The following is a 9298-nucleotide window of genomic DNA, read 5'->3' on the forward strand; positions in this document are numbered from 1 at the left end:
TCTCACAAGCTTGGCCATTTACTTTTGGATGGCTCTGTTAGAAAATTTTTCTTTATATCAGATATACATTTTCCCCTTTGCAACTTCTACCCATTGCTATTCCTGCTCTCTGGGATCAGGCATAACAAGCCTGATCCTTCTTCCATCCGACAAGTGTTTGAAGACAACTATCACGTTCCCTCCCCCTCAAATCTTTTCTTCTTTAGGCTCAATATCCTCAGCTCTTTCAACACTTTCATGTATGGCATGAACTCAAGGCCCTTCATCAATCTGGTTGCCCTCTTTTAGGTGCTTAAGCTTATTAATGTCCTTCTTGAGTGAATTTAATTCAGATGATGACTACATATACTACTGTGGGGGAAAATCCATTAGAAGAAATGGAGTAGCCCTCATAGTTGATAAAAGGGTGAGAAAAGCAGTGCTGGGGTATAATCTCAAAAATGACGGAATGATATTTGTTCAAATACAAGGCAAACCATTCAATATCACAGATAATACAAGTTTATGTTCAACCACTGAAGAGACCAAAGTTGATCAAGTCTATGAAGACCTACAACATCTTCTAGAAATAATAGCCCCCCTCAAAAACAAAACAGGTGTCACATTCATCATAGGGGATTGGAATGCTAAAGTAGAAAATAAAAAGATAATTAGAAGAACAATTTGGCCTTTGAGTACAAAATGAAGTAGGGTAGAGACTAATAGAGTTTTGTCAAGACAACTTGCTGGTCATAGCAAAAACTCTTTCAACAGCCCAAAAAGTGCTTTGACACATGAACATCACCAGATGGTCAATATAGAAATCAGATTGATTGTACACTTTGCAGTCAAAGATATATATATATATATATATATATATATATATATATATATATAAAAATAATCTCTCTCTATATATCTATATATCTATATATATGTATATAGAAGCTCTATATAATCAGTTAAAACAAGACCTGGAGCTGACTATGGTTCATATCATGAACTTCTTATTGCAAAATTAAGACTCAAATTGAAGAAAGGAAGGAAAACTATCAGACTGTATAGGTATGACCTAAATAACATTCCTTACAAATATGGAGTGGAGGTGATGAATAGATTTATGGGATTTAATCTGGTAGATAGAATGCCTGAAGAACTATGGACAGAGGTTCACAATATCATACAGAAGGCAGAAACAAAAGAAATTCCAAAAACAAAGAAGAGCAAGAAAGCAAAATGGCTGTCTGATGAGACTTTACAAAGAGCTAAGGAAAGAAGGAAAGGGAAAGGGAAAAGAGAAAGGGAAAGAAATGCAAAACTCCAGAGAACAGCAAGGAAAGATAAGTTTTTCTTCAATTAGGGAAGCTAAGAAACAGAAGAAAACAATACAACAGGAAAGAAAAGAGATATCAGAATGTTTCATGCACAAATGCACATGATAAAAGACAAAAATGATAGAGACTTAGAAGAAGAAAGGATTAAGAAGAACTGGCAAGAATATGCAGAAGAACTATACAAGAAAGATCTTAACATCACTGACGACCATGGTGGTGCGGTCACTGATCTAGAGCCAGATATCCTGGAAAATGAAGGCAAGTGGACCTTAGGAAGCCTGTTAGCAATAAGACTAGTGAAGGTGACTTAATTACAGCTGAGCTATTTAAAATCCTAAAAGATAATGTTGATAAAGTATTGTACTTAATGTGCTAGTAAATTTGGAAAACTCAACAGTGGCCAATGGATTGGAAAAGATTAGTTTATGTCCCAAACAGAAAGAAGGGCAATGCCAAAGAATGTTCAGATTACCGAACAACTATGCTCATTTCACATGCCAGAAAGGTTATGCTTGAGATTCTGCAAGCTAGTCTTCAGCAGTGTGTGAACTGAGAATTACTAGGAGAAAAGGAAGTTTCAAAGAGGTAGAGGAACTAGACTACACTGCCAGTATTTGCTGGATTATGGAGAAAACAAGAGAGTTCCAAGGAAAACACTTATTTCTGCTACTTGGACTACACTAAAGTTGACTGTGTGGATCACAACAAAATGTGACAAGTCCTTAAAAAGATGAGAGTACCAGATCATCTTACTTGTATCTTGAGGAACCTGTATGTAGGTCAAGAAGCAACAGCTAGAACTGAATGTGGAACAACTGATTGCCTTAAGAATGGAAAAGGAATATGATAATGCTATATATTGTCACCTTATTTATTTAACTCTTGTGCAGAGAACATCATGGATAATGTCAGACTGAATGAATCAAAAGCCGAAATTAAAGTTACCATGAGAAATATCAACAATCTCAGATATGCAGACAATACCGATCTGAGGGCAGAAGGTGAAGAAGAATTAACAATACTCTTTATGAGGGTAAAAGAGAAGAGTATAGGGGTGGCTAGGTGACACAGTGAATAGAGCAATGGCCCTGGAGTCAGGAGGACCTGAGTTCAAATCAGACCTCAGACACTTAACACTTACTAGCCGTGTGACCTTGGGCAAGTCACTTAACTGCAATTGCCCTGCCCTTCCCCCTCCAAAAAGAAAAAGAAAAAGAGGAGAGTATAAAAGCTGGCTTGAGGCTTAACATAAAAAAATCCCAAAATAAACAAAACTAAGATCTTGGCAACTGGTTCCATCTTTTCCTGGCAAGTAGAGGAGAATAAATGGTAGCAGTTTAGATTTTATATTCTTGGTTTCAAAGATGACTACAGATGGTGGCTGCAACCATGATATTAAAGGATGTTTGCTCCTTGGAAGGAAAGTCATGGCAAATCTGGACAGCACACTAAAAAGCAGAGACATCACCTTGCCAACAAAGGTCCATGTAGTTAAAGCTATGGTCTTTCCAGTATCAATGTATGGCCATGAGAGTTGGACTATAAGGAAAGCTGAGCATCACAGAATCAATACTTTTGAATTGTAGTGCTGGAGAAGACTTTAGAGAGTTCCTTGGATACCTAGGAGATCAAATCAGCCAATATTTAAGAAATTAGTTCAGACCACTCTTTGGAGGGAGAAATACTGAATCTGAAGCTTAGATACTTTGGTCACATAATAAGAAGACAGGATTCGTTGTAAAAGTTCCTGACATTGAGAAATATTGAAGACAAAAGGAGAAGGGAGCAGCAGAGGATTAGATGAATAGATAGGAAACAACGAACCTGACGTTGGACAGACTTTGGGAGATAGTAGAGGATAGAAAGGCCTGGTGTGTTATGGTCCATGGAGTCACAAACAGTGGGACACAACTGAACAACAACAATAGCAAAGTGTCATGCTCAGAACTGAACAAAATGATCCAAATGTGATCTGATCAGGGTAGAGGATAATGGGAATATTACCTCTTGGTTCCTGGAAGCTGTGCTTCTCTTAATGCAGTCCAGCATTGTGTTAAAACTTTCTCAGCTGCCATATCATCATACTGTTGACTCAGGTTGAACTTGCTAAATTCCTTAAAACTTTTTCAGACTATCTAGTCTAACCATGGCTTCCTCAATACTGACTTGTGAAATCAGTTTTAAAAGTCTAAGAATTACATATACTCAGTACTTTGCATGTACTGAAAGTTAGGTGGTGCAGTAGATAGAATTTTGGGCTTAGAGTCAGGAACACCTGAGGTAAAATCTGGGCTCAGACAATTACTAGCTATGTGACCCTTGGCAAGTCACTTAACCTCTATTTGCCTCAGTTTCCTCAACTTTAAAATTGAGACAATAATAGCACCTACCTTCCATTGTTATCCTAATGATCAAATAATAAGATATTTGTAAAGAGTTTATTATAGTGCCTCACATATAGTAAGCACTATATAAATGCTAAACTATCATCATCATCATCATCATCATCATCATCATCATTACTCTACCCTGGTTGCTTTTTTCAAGTGCTCTAAAGTAGAAAATCTTGATCCTGACTGGCGCAATTCAGAATTGTGTGGATAGTAGGAGAAAACAAAGGACCAGCTACTCTCCTATAGGTAGAAAAATAGGCAAATCAGAAGCTAGTATCTTACCAGTCTTCATACTTATTAAATCAGGTGATCATTGGAAACTAGCATCATTGGCAACTCAGTTGGCACAGGGACCCTAGACAAGGCTTCCTAGCATTTATTAAGTGTTTATTGTTCTGATCAGCCACAGTTGAAAACACTGTACCTTGATCCCAACATAGTGATGTCACTTTTTTTTTAAGCAATTGGGGTTAAGTAACTTGCTCAAGGTTACACGGCCAGTTATTTCTGGGTGTGGTGCTAAGTATCTGAGCCTGGATTCGATCCTCAGGTCATCCCGACACTGGGGCCAGTGCTCTTACTCGTTGATAGTGATGTCATTTTGATCTTCTTCAAGAAGGAAGGATAACAGCCAGGTGCTTTTTAAAATTAAAAGTTGGTACCCAAAAAGCCCAAGCCTTTACCCTCCTAAAACACAACAAAAAAATTTAATCTCCAACCCTAAAATTTAATCAACTTTTCTGACAAAGTGTGAAAAGGGCAAAGTAAAAGGAACTTACACTTGGAGTCAAGAAAAAAATACAATAAATACTAAGTGGTTACTGTGTCTAATGGATAGGATATTATATAATATATTCATTTTGTTGTTGCTGTTCAGTCATATCCAACTCTTCATGACCCCATTTGGGGTTTTCATGACAAAGATACTGCCATTTACTTCTTGAGTTCCTTTTACAAATGAGAAAACTAAGGCAAACAGGGTTTGCCCAGGGCCAGTCTCTGAGGCCAGATTTGAACTCAGAAAGATGTCTTCTTGACTCCAAGCCCAGCACTCTATCCCCTCTGCCACTTAGCTGCCCAATACATTAAGTAGAGAGCTACAAAATAAAATGTGTTGAGATTTGAGAGGAAAGGCAATTATCTTGAGCCTGTAGTGAGAACAAAGGAGAAACCAGAGAAGCTTTCCTGGCAGACATGACAGTTAGGTTAGGATAGGTAGTGATTCAGCAGGTAAAAAGAGGGAAGGAGAGCACTTAAGGCATTGGAAACTCTGAGCAAAAGTGATAAGTAATCACTCAGGTGATAAGAGCACAGGATGAGTTTCAGGATGGAGAATTCTCCTGTTCATTTGAAGCATGGATAGTAAAGGAGAGTAATTAATGTGAGACTTAGATTTGAGTTCTGCTCTCTCACTTAGAAGACATGCCATCTTGGCTAAGTCACAACCTCTTTGAGCCTCAATTTCCTTATCTGTAAAATGAAGGACTTAAATGAGAAGATCTCCAAGGTTTTCTGAGGCTCTTTTATCCCAAAATCATTGATCTAATGGTGAGCAGTTTCAGTGGATGGGAAAAAATGCAGGATTAATACTTTAAGTGCTTTTTAATAAATTTTTTTTGTAGTTTATTTTTTTTATTTTTTATTTTACATCATTCATTTCCACAAGATTTCGAGTTACAAATTTATTCCCCATTTTCCCCTATCCACCACCCCAAAACAGCAATCCCACTGAATATCCCCTCCCCCAATCTGGTCTCTCCTATATCTTCCCCCATCCCCTCTCCAACTTTCCAGTAGGGCATGGTGGATCTCTTTGCCCCAGTGCCTGTATATCCTATTTTTCAGTTACATGTAAAATAATAATAATAATAATATATTTTTAAACATTTGATTTTAAAACTTTGAATTCCAGATTCTTTCCCTACCTCCCTCGTCACCCACCCTTACTGGGAAGATAAGCAATTCGATATAGGTTGTACATGTGTAGCTATGCAAAAGATTTCCATAGTGGATATATTGTGAAAGACTGACTATATTCCTCTCCATCCCATCCCATCCCCACTTATTCTATTCTCTACTTTGATCCTGTCCCTTTTCAAAAGTGGGTGATTCCAACTTCCCTCCCCCCAGCCTGCCCTCCCTTTCATCATCCCCCTTCTTGTCCCCTTCCACCCTACTCTCCTGTAAGGTGAGATACCCTATTCAGTGTGTATATCATTCCCTCCCTAAGCCCAATTCATTGAGAATAAGGTTAACTCATTCCCTTTTGCCTTCCTGTTCTTCCCCTCCATTGTAACAGTTTTCCCTTGACTCTTCTATATGAGATAATTTGCTCCATTCTATCTCTACCCATCTCCTCTCATTATATTCCTCTCTCACCTTTTAAGTATCATGCCTTCCTATTCAACTGATCCCATACCCTCTGTGTTTGTATACCTGTACACACACACATATATGTATATACATACATATGTATTCATATGCCCATATACCCTCCTATATATATATGTATATATATACATTTCTATTCCCTTCAACTATTCTCATACTGAGAAAAGTTTCATAAGTTAAAATTATTGTTTTTCTATGTATGAATGTAAGTAGTTCAACTTTGATAAGTTCCTTATGATTTCTTTTCCCTGTCTACCTTCTCATGCTTCTCTTGCTTCTTGTATCTGAATGTCAAATTTTCTATTCAACTCTTGTTTTTACATCAAGAATGCTTGAAAGTCCTCTATTCCATTGAATAACCATATTTTCCCCTGAAACATGATACTCAGTTTTGCTGGGTAGGTGATTCTTGGTTTTAATCCTAACTCCTTTGACCTCTAGAATATCGTATTCTAGGCCCTTCAATCCCTCAGTGTATAAGCTGCCAGATCCTGTGTTATCCTGTGTTTCCACAGTATTCAAATTGTTTCTTCCTGGCTGCTTGTAATAGTTTCTCCTTGATCTGGGAACTCATGAACCTGGCTATAATATTCCTAGGAGTTTTCTTTTTGAGATCTTTTTCAAGAGGTGATTGGTGGATTCTTTCAACTTCTATTTTGCCCTCTGGTTCTAAAACATCAGGGCAATTTTCCTTGAAAATTTCTTAGAGGATTATTTCTGGTTCTTTTTTTGATCATGGCTCTCAGGTAGTCCAGTAATTTTTAAATTATCTCTCCTGGATCTATTCTCCAGGTCAGTGGTTTTTTCAATGAGACATTTCACATTGCCTTCTATTTATTCATTTCTTTGGATCTGTTTAATAGTATCTTTATTTCTCATAAAGTCACATGTTTCCATTTGCTTCAATCTAATTCTGAAGGAATGATTTTCTTTAGTGAGCTTTTGAGATTCTTTTTCCATTTTGCAAATTCGGCTTTTTAAGGCATTCTTTTCCTCATTGACTTTTTGAGCCTTTTTTGCCATTTGACTTAGTTTATTTTTTAAGGTGTTATGTTCTTCAGTCAGGTTTTGACTCTCATTTTATAATTTTCTTGCATCATTCTCATTTCTCTTCCCATTTTTTCCTCCACTTCTCTTATTTGGTTTTCAAAATCCTTCTTAAGTTTCTCTGTGGCCTGTAAGCAGCTTATTCTTTTCTTGGAAGCTTCTGGTGCAGGAGTTCTGACTTTGCTTTTTTGTTTCCAAAAAAGGAGTCCAAAGTCAGATTACTGTGCTTGCCTTGCTTCCCTCCTTTGCTCATGTTGCCACTCAATTACTTGACTTTTGTGCTTTTTGTCACAGTAGAACTCTGCTACCAGAGGGGGGAACTTTGTCCCAAATCACTGGGGTTTTCTCAGCTGCTGGAGCTATTAGTTGGGTGCCTTATCTGAAGCTTCCCCATACTCTGCCAAACAGGTCATGCACCCCAGGGCCTCCACCCTAGACAGCAACCTAGATCCAAGCAGGTTAAAGCAAGAGTGATTACTCCTCAGACTGGTCGCTTGGTCGCCCTACAATCTGCAGGCCAGGAGGTCTGAAGTGGCCATGTGGCAGTGTTTCTTGCCCTGGGGGGGGGGGCAAAGGCCATCCCCACTCCCGAATTCCCAGGTCCCAAAGTCCACACTGCACTGACCTCTCATTTTGTCCTTAGCATCTATGGGTTGATAATTCTGGAAACCACCACAGCTGCTAGTGATCTGAAGTCCCTCCAGCCATCGGCTGGTTGTGGCTGCCCTGAGGCTAAAACCTTCGGCTCACTTGGGGCTGGGCTTGGCTCCCAGAGCATTGTGCTGGCTGTTTCCTGCCTGCCTGCCAGGCTGTCCTTAGTGGGAGGTTAATTTCTTTGTGTCATTTTGTGGGTTCTGTAGTTCCAAAGTTTGTTCAGAGCCACCTTTTATATGAATTGGAGGAGGTGTAAGCGGGAGCCCCGCAGAAGTCCCGTTTCATCTCTGCCATCTTGCTTAATGAAAATTCTTAATCATCCATACCCTACCTTCTTTTGGATTCAGTCCAAGTTCTTTCTAGGCTTGAGCCCAAGCACTTATGTCTCTTTCCTAGTCTTAATACTTTGTACAAATGAGAATCTATACAAAGGACTTTATAAGTTAAAAAGTACTGCATAAATCAGTCTGTCAACAAGCATTTTTTCAGTGCTTATTAAGCACTAGGGTTACCAAAAAGAAACAAATCACTAAAAAGCAAAAATCAGTCACTTCAATTCTCTGATCCTTATCTATAAACTCGGGAGAACAAACTCATTTTATAAGGTCTTCTAGCTATAGGTCTTATGATCCAAAGTCCAAGTATAATCTTCAGGATCCAAATGCTCTTTTATGTTGGGAGTTAAGTACTTTAGGATTTCTGTATACCAACTGGCTTAAAAACAGTGAGATATTCTTTATTTTTAGTTTTGAATTGATAAGAACCTAGAAAAGCAGAGTAGTAAATGGAGTTTTACTCCTTCCCCTGCCCCTTATGGTATGGGGGGAGGGGAGAGAAGGGGAAGCCTTGGATAAGGAATCAGGAAACCTTAGTTCCCATTCAGCCTTTACCCCTTAACTAGTTGTGTGATCTTGGGTGTCACTTCACAGAATCTAAGAGTTGGAAGAAATTACAGAGGTCATATGATTATGTTATTACAGGAGCCCTTCTACATCTGTGAGAGGTGATCACACTGGTTCTACTGGAAGATATCCAGTGAGGGAAATGTTGTTGTCTCTCAAGGCAAGCCAATTACACTTACTGCTGTTATTCAGACAAGTCAGATTCTTCATGACTCCCTTTGGGGTTTTCTTGGCAAAGATACTGGAGAGATTTTCCATTTCCTTCTCCAGCTCATTTTATAAGTGAGAAACTGAGGCAAACAGGGTTAAGTCACACAGCTAGAAAGTGTCTGAAGCCAGATTTGAACTCAGGAAAATGAGTCTTCCTAATTCCAAGCCCAGTGCTCTATCCATAAACCTAATTGTTAGGGAGCTTTTTTCTTTACATTAAGTTAACCTTTGTTTCTCTGTACTCTTCTGCCCTCTTTGGCCAAGCAGAACAAGGGTAATTCCTCTTCCATATCATGGCCCTTCAGTTCCTTCCTTCCTTCCTTCTTTCCCTCCCTCCTCCCTTCTTTCTTTCTTTCTTTCTTTCTTTCTTTCTTTCTTTCTTTCTTTC

At 38.6% G+C, this 9298-nt stretch overlaps 1 pseudogene; it reads left to right on the forward strand.

Annotated features, from left to right (window-relative positions):
- Positions 1-1393: 1393 nt before the first annotated feature.
- LOC138152174 (uncharacterized) lies at positions 1394-2028 on the forward strand (annotated as a pseudogene).
- Positions 2029-9298: the final 7270 nt, after the last annotated feature.

The sequence above is a fragment of the Petaurus breviceps genome, unplaced genomic scaffold (genome assembly GCF_028583685.1).
Source record: "Petaurus breviceps papuanus isolate PSGF00001 unplaced genomic scaffold, PetGlider_PUasm1.0 90919, whole genome shotgun sequence".
In the NCBI taxonomy this organism is placed as follows: Eukaryota; Metazoa; Chordata; class Mammalia; order Diprotodontia; family Petauridae; genus Petaurus; species Petaurus breviceps.